The following is a 12,205-nucleotide window of genomic DNA, read 5'->3' on the forward strand; positions in this document are numbered from 1 at the left end:
CAAGGCAAGAACACCCACAAAAAGCCATTTTGAGCTCTCTGGTTACGTACGCAGCATCGTTTATATTCTGGGTGGCAGTGTAACTAAGAGCAGCACATGCTATTGAGAAACATTCCGCTGTTCCAGCAGCTTCACTGCCCCACCCTATGACCGTGAGATAAGGCATTAAGATTCAGCTTTATGGAGCTTCTCAGCCCTGATTTATTACTCTGCTAGCAAGACTCTTCATTTAAATACATTTACCACCCAGAGTTTTAGGCAGAGCAGCCAGGGCATCAGCTGTGGTCCTGCAACTTTCAGAGTTTCTCATGAAAACTACTCTAAAAGCTTCTTGGCAGAATGAGATCCGAGTGTTCCAACTTTAACCATCAAGCATAAAATGGGAAAGCAGCATTGCTTCCATGCCACAGAGCCCAGGAAACCTTCTGAAGAATTAACTCCCTGAGGATCAGCAGCTTCCAGCTGGGCAGCGCATTGCTTTCAACCTGCAGAAATTTGGGAGCTGCCCAAAGTCACCAAGCCCGTTTTTATAGGTGCCTTCTTTGGCTAAAGCCCAGGGAGCAAAGGGCTGGCCTGCTCCAGCAAAGCCATGTGCTCCCCACAGTAACCTCTGTCCCGAGCTGGCCAGCCTTTTGCTCATGCCGTAAGCCCCAAAGCAGCAGCTCAGTGACAGCACAAGCTTCCCGAGGCACGAGGGCGGTGTGCAGCTTTGCGGGTCCATCCGCTCCCATGGGGCAGGAAGACTGACTTAAAGGAAAAAGCAAAGATGAGCACTTTAAGAGACAAGACCAACAGAACCCGCATCACATTCCTGCAGCATTAATTTCAGTGCATGATATTACAGCTAAATTATCTTGTTTACCTGCAGAACATAATTAAAAAGTAACCCTACTCTGGTTGTGACCAGGGCTTTCAGGACTTCAGCCAGGAGCTGCTCATCCCAGGTCCACCAACGCAGAACGCGCTCCAGCTTCTCTCCCCACCCTGCTCTGGCACTGAGAAATTAAGAGGCAAGTTGAATTATTTTGGTGTGAGACCAGACTGCTTCACTTCATCTAGGATGGGCCAAAAAGGGCTTAGAGAATCCACCCTGGTGCGCACACAGCCAGCCCGATCTACGCCCTGCGCTGCTGTGCTCACTCGTTTTCTCTGCAAGCAGCGCAGCGCTGTACCTCTGCACCAAAGGAGTTTCAAGGGTTGCTCCAAGTAACCCCCCTGCAGCAATTCCAACACCACCACATTCAGCCTTGCTGGTGCCCAAATTCCACAAACAACAGAATCCAAGGGACTGAAAAAAATTGCTTTCCAGAGAGTAAGGGATTAAATCCATTTCTGACAAGTTTCAGCTTAAATTAAAGTATTCATATGGCAGCGAAGAGCTTAACATGAGCTTCTGGAGACTCCTGACTTTCCCTGCTGGCAGGGAGAGCCCAGTGAATCACTGAAAAAGCAGGATCAAACTGAGGTGCTCAGCTTCCTGAGCTGAGCGTTATTTAAATCTGGGACCTGGATAAAGGCAGAGCACAGGCAGGGAAAAGGGGAGGCAGAGAGGCAGCAGGGAGAAGACAAGGCAAATGGATGCTTCTGTTCCACAAGCAGCCCCGGAGCCCACACAGGGTAACCCATTCCCAACAGCTACTGAGCAATGCTCCTGAGGCTTTGTCACAGCAGAAAAAGCCAGAATAGCCTCCCTCCTCCCAGGAAATCCATCCGGGATGGGTCAGAGAGGCTCCATGCTTTTGAGAGGAACCCACCCCCCAAGTTACAGGGTATTTCACCCAGTGTGAGCGCAGGCTGCACCCCCCTGGTTCGACCTGCCATTCATTAAACCACAAATTCAAATTGTAAAGAGGAAAAAAACTAGAACAAGATGGGACAGATTCTGTCCTGACTTCTTTCGCAGTGCAACACAACATGGCAAAGCATGTGTCACTTCAAGAATCCCAAGAATGGGGGCAAAGTCATCAACATACGCCCCAGGAAAACAGTCTAGGATACCATTCTGAGGCAAGAAGGAAAATCAGAGCCAGCACCCAGCTGGGTCCTGCAATGACTCGAGCCCCTCCGAGCCAAGCACCATCTCCTCTTGCTCCCCACATACATTCTGGTCCCCACAAATAACACTCTCTCCTTCATGTCTGCATTTCTTAGTCAGGTCAGGCATCCTCAGACTCCAATCCTTTGCACAGGGCAGCACCTCCAAAGCCCGTGTTTTCATCCCTTCGAGCTCTGCTCGCACAGAGCCTTCTCTGCCTCGGGGCACCCGGAGCAGAGCCCAGTCCTGGGCAGTCTGTGCTGATCCTGAGGGAGGAACGAGGACAACCCACCCCGCAGCCTGACAGCCTCCGACACCAGCCCTAAGTGTTCCTGAGAGCGTGTGACAGCAGACACTTGTCCTTAATCACACCAAGCCTTTGCTTCTGAATCCACCCCCTCAAGTCGTTCTCGCTTTGATTTCTGCTCAGCGCTGGACTGATCTTCACTACCAACGCCATGCCCAGGCCTCAGTAATTAGTTTAAGGGGATATCACGTTACCAGCACCCACAGGACTCTCCCACTGCTCACAGTCACAGTCCTAAGGCCGTTCTTAGACATAAGGAAAGGTGAAATGCCTCCCAGAGAAACCCAATGGCTCAAACGGACAAGGAGAACATAAACAATTTAGGGAGAGCATAAGGGCTGCACAAAGAGAGATGCTCGAGTGCCATGGAAAAAATGTAGTCTTGGAGGTGCAGAGGGGCCATGAAGCTCTGAAGGTGCGTTCAGCTTCTGTTCAGCTCTGCGCTTAGCTTGCCTTCGCTCCCAGCGCTGCTGCAGATGCGGGGAAACAATTAAACTGCTTATCGCAGTACGGCCCATTCAGCCTCCAGAGCGGGAAAGCAATTCCAGTTCCCAGGTGGCAAGCGCAGCAATTAGGGACCCGATTACGTGCACCAATGCTTCACTTTGCTCCCACTGTTTTGCTTCACTGGTTCTATAGTATTTGCTCGGCTTACTGTCATTAAAAGACTGCAGGTTCAGGGACCACCTGTAAGAATCTGAGAACTGCTTGTTTGGAAAAGACCTTTGAGATCATTGAGTCCATCCGTCCCTGGCCATGACCAAACCATCCCTGAGCACCTCGTCTGCCCATCTTTTAAACCCCTCCAGGGATGGGGACCCCATCACCTCCCTGGGCAGCCTCTGCTGGAGAGCCCTTCCGAAGGTTTCAGCTGAGACAGGTCAGTCGCACAGGACCCAGGTGCCCACTGTAAGGTATTTGGAGGATGCAGAATGGTCCAGATGCAGGCCGGTGACTTACAAATCATTCAGTAGAGCTGGTTCCAAAGCCTGGTCACAACCACCATTCCCTCATCTGGAGAGGCTAAGCTCAAAGTTTAAGAATAAAAAACCCGGTTACAGGCAGGCAGGCTTGGCCTCCCGCTCCACAACAGCCCCTTCTGCAGAGCAACCCTGGATTGGTGCCCGAGCCTCTTCGGGGCTTAATAATGGGTTGTAGGAGAAAGATGTGGTTTTAGCAGCTCAGTCCAGCCCTTAGAACGCAGGAAGCTGTGCCAAAGATAACCTGGCTTCCTAGCGCCAGTCCCCGAGCACTCACTCACCAGGTCTGATGAGGGACCACAGCACTCTGTCCGCGCCACAGCATCGCCACCACCACAGCTTTCAAAGTTAAGAGCGGTGCCTCCCACCGCTGGGCAGCAGCTGAAGACACACTGCCCCTTGATCATCCATTCCTCAAGACCTTATGCAAGCCAGGAATTTTTCTCCCTGCTGTAGGCTGAGCCTAAGCCTCCAGTGTCCCAGCATGCGACGTTGCTCTATGTAACACAAACAATACTCATAACCCCAAGGTTGGAAATAACAAGTTAAAAAGCCAGAATACCTGAGAATTAAGGTTTTCCGTGAGGTGGTCACAGCAAGCACCACAATTCACTCCAATTCTCCACCCCTGCTCCAGCTTTTTGTTCTCTGCGTCTCTGAGATGGGCAAGCCCTTCACCAGCCCATGGCTGTGGGACAGGCTTGGTGGTGGCAGCACCTCCCTCCCCGCAACAATCCAGCCCTTCTGGCCCTGTCGGGACAGGACCTTGGAGAACCTTCACAAGTCTACAAAGCACTGGTGAATGGGAGCCTTTTAGACGCCTGCAGCCTCTGATAAGATCCATGAGATACCGGGCATTTTTGCTGGGAGAGGAGATGGCACAACCAGACCTGAGCCGCCAGCCTTTCAGCTGTTGCTCAGACGGAGCACCTCTCAAAGCAAGCGCTTAGGTTGGGGTTGGGGTTGGTTTTTAAATACTGACTTCTTAAAGCTTTTTTTTTTTTTTTTTATGCTTTAACTCTTGGAAATGGATGAACTACTTTTGCAGAAAACCTGAAACAAAGCCTGAGGCAGGGACACAGCCTGGGAAATTCCTGTGGGAGCAATTAAGTTCAAGAGTTAAACGCATCTCCACGTCAGGCTCTGCAGCAGGTGGGACCGGTGTCACCCAACATCAGGCTCTGCAGCAGGTGGGACCGGTGTCACCCAGATGCTCACCAACTGCCACAGCAGCTCAAGCAGGTAGCCCACACCCCGAGTTTGAGACTGAATCTGCTCCAAACGGGAATGGATTTGGGGATGTCCTGCAAGAGGGAGTTCCAGCCAAATGAGAGCCGGGAGGCAACTTCTCAGGAATGTGCTAAGAGGCTTGCAGCACCTGGCTGTGCACGCGTGTGCGTGCTCCACGCTACCTGCTGCTGCGCCCCGCTCCATCCCAGCCTCTGCCTGACAAGTCCCCTGGGAGGCACCCCCCATGGGAGTCCGGCAGCGAGGCAGGGCTGGGGAGCTGCGGGAGCACAGCGCAGCACAGTCCCTCCATCCACAGGCGAGGAGTGATCCTCAGCGACAGGTGAGGCACCACACCAAATGCAATTAGGGAGCAACGCAAAAGGCCTCCCTGATTACCACCACTGCTCAAAGTGCTCTTTGCTCCAGAACCCAAACTCCTGGAAAGAAGCAAATCCCTCATATAAGCCCTGTTTAGGGCAAGGTGTTGCTGGCTGAGCAGAGTTGGAAAGCAGCATTTTTGCTGCTGCAAAAAGTTATGCTCCCAGGGTTCTTATTCTGTGCCTTAGTTCTGCCCACTCCCTCCCATCCCGGCACTTCTTCCATGGGAAAGCTCGCTCTTTCCCACACTAAAACTGATAAGAGGACTCAGGGCAGTTGTGCCTTCATGTTTTTTAAAGGTATCAGCCCTCTCCATCAGCAGTGCCCCATGGAAGGTGATGGGTGCCCTGAAGACCAGCTGAAGCAACCTGGCAAAACACTAGGCAGGAAGGAGAACTCTGATCACATCACCTACAAGTCTGTGGCTCCTCCTGGATTTCGCAAGGACCAGCACACAGAACTGGAGTAGATCTGAACATGCTTCACAACACAAGCATAGCAGCCAGAAGGGAAGCTTAGAGGCTGGGAAAAGCATCCATAAAGTCATCTGTGACAGCAGGTTTGCTCTGCTTGTAACACACTGCCAGCTCAGGGGGAAAGCTGCTTAGAGATCAACAGATAAAGGCTTTTCACCATTCAGCCTGTTATCTCATGTAAATCAGGCTGTCCTGCACAAAAAGGCATCTCCATATGAAGTGCAAGGGCTCCAGGACAGCTGGGGAGGGGCTCTTGATCAGGGAGCTCAGGGATAGGATGAGGGGAAATATATTGTTTGAAGCTAAAAGAGTGGAGACTGAGATAAGATCTTGGGAAGAAATGTTCTCCTGGAAGGGTGGGGAGGCCCTGGCCCAGGTTGCCCAGAGCAGTGGTGGCTGCCCCATCCCTGGAGGGGTTCCAGGCCAGGTTGGATGGGGCTCTGAGCCCCTGATCCAGTGGGAGGTGTCCCTGCCCATGGCAGGGGGTGAGACTGGATGGGCTTTGAGGTCCCTTCTAACCCAAACCATTCTATGACTCCATGATGGTGCTCACAAAAATCAGGAGCAGTAGCAAGAATCAAGCACTGCTACGGAATCCATCCAGACCATCCCTGACGCCCAGAGGGTCCCGCGCCCCTTTCCACAAGCGCAGCTCTGCAACACAGAGAGGCTCTTCCCTTCCCGCTTGTCAAGGCAGGTGATGCCATCAAAGCATCACCGGGGGTTTGTCCACAGAAATAATCCCAGGCTCCTCCGAGATGGAAAATCGTGTTTTGAAAAGCAACAGCGCAGCAAATTCAATTCACTAATCGTGTCTGCCTTCCACTCGGGCAACGTGGAAGCAGGATTTCCCAAAGCCCATCCCCGAAATGTAATATGTTGTTTACTCAGGATGCTGCTTGACCCTTCCGGGGTGATCCAGAGGGTCTGCCTCCACCGCCCCCTCCTCCTGGCCTCCTGCAGCAGGGAGTCCTGTACGGAGCACGCAGCAAAATGGGAAAACTACCCTGCCCTGACTCTTCAACCCCTGCCGAGGCTGGAGAGGACACAAACCAAGCCGGAGGCAAACAGTAGCTCTGTAGAGGAATAACCCCTACTCATGAGTGATAAGCGCATCTGCCAGTCCCCACCTGCTGTTCGCATTCCTGGCATTTCTTTCCGCAGCATTTTCTCCCGGAGAAGGGACCGTCTGCTTATCAACTGCTGCAGAGATTTAGAGGCAGGGAAACAGGCCCCAGCTTAAACAAAACGAAGAGATTCCAGGACCCCAAGCACGCCAAAGGCAGGTTTCTTACATCAGATTGGGGAACCTGCTGAAGGGGTTCATTCCAAGAGCCTCGGGAACTGCATTAAGTGCTTCCCTTTGCCGATTCCTGCCTTCCCACCTCTATTACATTCCTGGCAGATAAAGCTGTGGGCTCCGGAGAAGGCTCTGCAGCCTCCAGCCTCAGATATTGTGCACCGGTCAACCACTCCCTAGAAGTAAAGGGAGATAGGGTGGAAACATGCCAGCCTTCCCCAAAGGGTGAAGAATTCACTGCCCAGGGCTGATGAGCGTGGACAGCCGGGAAAGCAGGCAGGACAGCTGCATGGAGCAGCTACGGGGAGTGCTGGGAGCCAAGGAGCCAGAGGTTTGTTCTGGTTTGCAGCCCTGGACGCAGGCAGGGAGATCCTCCTTTGCTTCAAGGCAGTTTTAGGAAGGTGAAGGAAAATAAAGCAGTACCAATACAGCGAAGCCTCGAAGCTCAGGGGCGTAATGTGAGCCTGCTTGTCCGAGGTTCCTCCTCTGAGCAGCTCCCAGGAGCTCACTGTCTTTAAGATCGGAATCTCTCTGTCAAACTAGATCAAAATCAGCTTTTAGGATCAAATCCATCAGAGCACGTCCCCGTGCTGCAATCCCATCTGCCCACCTGCCACAGGGAGACACAGCAAAGCAGGGTTTGGGGAGTACAGGTACCTCAGCACCCCTCTAAATTGGATTTTTCTTTCCCTGGAAGATGAACACACAACTGTAAACAAGACTACAATTTCATGCTTATTTACAGTCTTTGGGGAAGAAAGAAGAACCATAGAATCATGGAAGGGTTTAGGTTGGAAGGGATCTAAAAGCCCATCCAGTCCCACCCCTGCCATGGGCAGGGACACCTCCCACTGGATCAGGGGCTCCAAGCCCCATCCAACCTGGCCTGGAACCCCTCCAGGGATGGGGCAGCCACCACTGCTCTGGGTAACCTGGGCCAGAGCCTTTCCACCCTCATCATGAAGAACTTCTTCCTAATGCCTAATCTGAATCTTCCTCTCCAATTTACAGCCATTCTCCCCTCATCCTATCACTCCATGCCCTTGGAAAAATCCCCTCCCCAGCTTTTCTGGAGCCTCTTTCTGACTGGAAGCTGCTCTAAGGTCTCCTCAGAGCCTTCTCTTCTCCAGGTTGAACCAGCCCAATCCTCTCAGCCTGTCCTCGGATCATCTCCATCGCCTCCTCTGGAGCTGCTCCAGTGAAGGCAGCTGGAAAGAAATGCAGCTTTGCCCACGCCTGGAAGAAGAGCAAAATGCAAACCAGGTTTGTATCTTGGAGCATGGTGGTCATTCCCACCGGCGGGCAGTACGTCTCCTCATGGCAGTTTATAAACCAGGGGAGTGCAATACAAACCCAGACTCTCCCTGGGGAAGAGCCCAGCCCCGGGAGCTGTGCTCGGCAGGCAGGACACCTCCAACACCGCAGGCACCCCCCTGCACAGAGCAGCTGCCTGAGCAGCGCTCCAAAGCCCTCTCCTGAAGGAGCCTGAAGTTCTCAGCGTGGAGCGAAGGGGAGGGCGAGCCAGCTGGGAGCAGCGTTTGATCAGCTGGCGGCCGGGCGCAGCTGTCCTCCGGTTTTACGGCTCTTGCAGGAAATTTGAACAGGAACTTTCTATAAATTAACTGCCCATAAAATGAGCATGTTTTCTCAAGGCAGCAGAAGGTCAGGAAAGGTCTGCTCAGCCCCCTGTTCCCAGGACACAGCAAACGGCCTCTGCAGTGACAGCTTCTCCTCCGAAAGCTGGAGAACGTGGATTTAGCCCGTGCAGAAGGAAGCTGGAGAAAGCACGCTCGCGAAGCAATCAAAGTCGTTCGTGACTCTCAGCAAACTAGGAATTTCTGTTTCCCCTAAAATCCCTGACACAATCCAGATGTCTAGGTAGCCCTTGTCCCAGAAAGCAAACCCCACAGCAGCCTCAGAGAGAGCCACGCTCTGCACACTGAAATCATAGAATCATGGAATGGTTTGGGTTGGAAGGGACCTTAAATCTCACCCAGTTCCACCCCCCTGCCCTGGGCAGGGACACCTCCCACTGGATCAGGGGCTGCAAGCCCCATCCAACCTGGCCTGGAACCCCTCCAGGGATGGGGCAGCCACCACTGCTCTGGGCAACCTGGGCCAGGGCCTCCCCACCCTCACAGGAGAGCATTTATTCCCAAGATCTCATCACAATCTCCCCTCTTTCATCTTCAAACCGTTCCCCTTGTCCTATCCCTGAGCTCCCTGATCAAGAGCCCCTCCCCAGCTTTCCTGGAGCCCCTTTCCCTACTGGAAGCTGCTCTAAGGTCTCCCTCCAGGCTGAACAGCCACAACCCTCTCAGCCTGTCCTCATGCAGGAGGTGCTCCAGCCCTCGGAACATCTCCGTGGCCTCCTCTGGATCCGTTCCAGCAGTTCCATGTCCTTCTTATGCTGGGGATTCCAGAACTGGATACAAGGCTCAGCATCCTGACAGCCAGGACCACCAGGATAAAGCTATCCCAAAGACTGACAGAAAGGTTTGGAAGAGTCGAAAAATAGAGTTTGGGAAATGAGCACTGACCAGCCAGACAAGTGCTCCGGGGTTATTTTAAGCATTACTCCAGTTGCATTCCAGTCCCGGAGTATATTTTCTATAAATAAGCATTTTAAGTCACTTCAGACTTTAGACCTCGAGGCCGCCAGCCAAATTCGCTGCCCAGTTTTAAATCCATGCCCTGCTCCCCAGGTTCTACCATAGCATCAGGTCAAGGTGGATGGGCCTTGAGCACCCTTATCCACTGGAAGGTCTCCCTGCCCATGGCAGTGGGATGGAACTGGATGAGCTTCGAGGACTCTTCCAACCCAAACCAATCCATGATTCCATGATCACCTATGGGGTTTTTTCAGGTGCTTTTCTACAAACACATTTCTCCTGCATTGTAACACTAGGTCTCCAATAAAACATCAAACCCATGTTTTGTGGATTAACACATCCTGGTTCACAAACCAATACCACCAGTCTTATTTTCAAATCTATTGTTTTCTCCCCCCTCCTTTCAGCCAATAAGCAAAAGAAAACACAGCAGTAATTCTGCATGCACAGTAACTCTCTAGAAGTAGGTACTTTTGTCATTGACAAAGCCACCGTACACACAACTGGCAGCAGTTCCTGGGAGCTCCGTCTGAGGAAGGCTGCCAGGACACAAGTACTGCACGTAAGAAGCCAACTGCGCAGCCGGCGTGCCAAAGCTCCCCAAGGTCCCTCTCCTCTAAAGACACAACAAAGCGGTGTGTGGAGGGAGAAGGGATCACCCTGGGTCCTAACCCAGGCACCACAGTCCACACCCACACAGTTCTGCTGCCCAAAACACTGCTTTCACAGGGGTACCCAACTCTCTCGCCTGACAGAGTCCTCTGACCGTCCTGCCTGACCCAGTGGGAGGTGTCCCTGCCCATAGCAAGGGGTAGAACTGACTGGGCTTTGAGGTCCCTTGCAACTCAAACCATTCCATGATCCTACGACAGGCAATAAGGTTAAACCCTGCCACAGCAGCCGTGGTTGTGGAAGGTCCAAAGCACTCACCAATACCCGTGTACGACCAAGGGCAGCTGGGGTGTGGGATATGCAGGTCGCTCCGCCACTCTGAGCTCCCATCCCATCTGGGACAGGGGTCCTTGTGCACCAGACATACCAACAAAACACAGCTTAACTTTCAGAGCACAGATTTCCACCAGCACTTTACAGCGCACAAATATTAATATTCACAAATAAATCCAGGCCTGCTTACTCCAAAAACCACACAGCTTTGGCCAAGCACGTGTTTTCTTTGGAGAGCAGACCAGACGCTCCAAGCCTGGTGCCTTACTCATTTTTGAAAGCCAGATTTAAGTCAACCCAAGAGATAAACTGAAATCCCAGCGCTCACCACAACCTCCTGCTCTCCAAGCTCCTGGCTGGTGTTGAAAGGGGGAAACCCCCCAAGGTGTGTGCAGTCATCTCAAGGCGCGCCTGCTGGGTCAGGCCCACGGGGCAGGTCGCTGCCTGCCCACGTGCCTCACGAGTTACCTGCTCCTTCAGGTCAGAGCAACCACGCTCTGTGACCATTCCAGCAGGAACGGGGCTCTGTGACCCCTCTATCTCCTTTCCCATCCTTCAGGGACAGCTGCGAGCAGGAGGTGGGGAGCAGGGAGCTACGGCAGCAAATCCAACACCTAAAGACTGTGAGAAACGTTAATGTGTTGCACTGGCACGCAGACTACACTGGACACAGGTAGAGGAATCGAGGCTCAAGAGGAGTGATTTCTCTTAGGGACATTTCTCTTCGGTGTGGGGCACCCAATGTGCCACCAGCCTGAGCCACATCGTAGGGGAGCTTTGAGGTGGGGGGACTTTGCAAGGCCACCTGTATGGCGAGTGCCACAGCAGTGATAGAGCCATGCAAGGTTGAGATTGCCTGAGTAACAGGAACGCCGGACTGCGTATGGATGGAGCAGAGGAGAAACCAAGGAGTAAAAAAGTAATCAGGGCTGTTATTTGGAGGGAGGGACAGGGACAATGAAGAGATTTCTGAGGAGACCTTAGAGCAGCTTCCAGTATGGAAAGGGGCTCCAGGGAAGCTGGGGAGGGGCTCTTGATCAGGGAGTGCAGAGATAGGATGAGGGAGAATAGTTTTAAGCCGAAAGAGGGGAGACTGAGATGAGCTCTTAGGAAGGATAGTATCGCACCCTCACATCAAGCACCACGGGAGGGAGGGGTGGCAGATTTGCAACTCGGCACTGGCGCAATTTGTCAGATTTAGGAGCAACAATTACCAGGTTTAGAGCTGCACGTGTGCAAAATGCTCCAACTGTAAATTAGTATCAGTGGTGTTTATTAGTGAAGCAATTAAATAGTCAATAACTTGACCTGCTCCTTGGTAAAGCATTGCTCCATACCAAACAACATAGTGTCAGATCAGCTATGTCTCTAGCCTACACCAAAGGGGCTGGATCAGATCTCCCAGCCCAGAGATCAAAGAATCATGGAATGGTTTGGGATGGAGGGGACCTCAAAGCCCATCCAGGCCCACCCCCTGCCATGGGCAGGGACACCTCCCACTGGATCAGGGGCTCCAAGCCCCATCCAACCTGGCCTGGAACACCTCCAGGGATGGGGCAGCTGCAGCTTCCCTGGGCAACCTGGGCCAGGGCCTCCCCATTCTCACAGGAGAACATTTCTTCCTAAGATTTCATCTCAATCTCCCCTCTTTCAGCTTCAAACCATTCCCCTTGTCCTATCCCAGCACCACCCTCAGCATGAAGAATTTCTTCCGAGTATCTAATCTAAATCTTCCCCCTTCCAATTTAAAGCCATTCCCCCTCGTCCTACCACTCCATGCCCTTGGAAAAAAAGTCCCTCCCCAGCTTTCCTGGAGCCCTTTTCTGTACTGGAAGCTGCTCTAAGGTCTCCACGGAGCTTTTTCCTCTATAGGCTCAACAACCCCGAATCTCTCAGCCTGTCCTTGTAGCAGAGGTGCTCCAGCCCTTGGATCATCTCTGTG

General features: G+C 52.6%; 1 protein-coding gene across 2 annotated transcripts in view; it reads right to left on the reverse strand.

Moving 5' to 3' along the window:
• Nucleotides 1-12,205, reverse strand: part of DAG1 (dystroglycan 1) — a 50,957-nt gene that overhangs the window by 24,121 nt on the left and 14,631 nt on the right. The gene's annotated exons all lie outside the window — the stretch shown is intronic.

This window comes from Cuculus canorus, chromosome 11, assembly GCF_017976375.1.
Source record: "Cuculus canorus isolate bCucCan1 chromosome 11, bCucCan1.pri, whole genome shotgun sequence".
In the NCBI taxonomy this organism is placed as follows: Eukaryota; Metazoa; Chordata; class Aves; order Cuculiformes; family Cuculidae; genus Cuculus; species Cuculus canorus.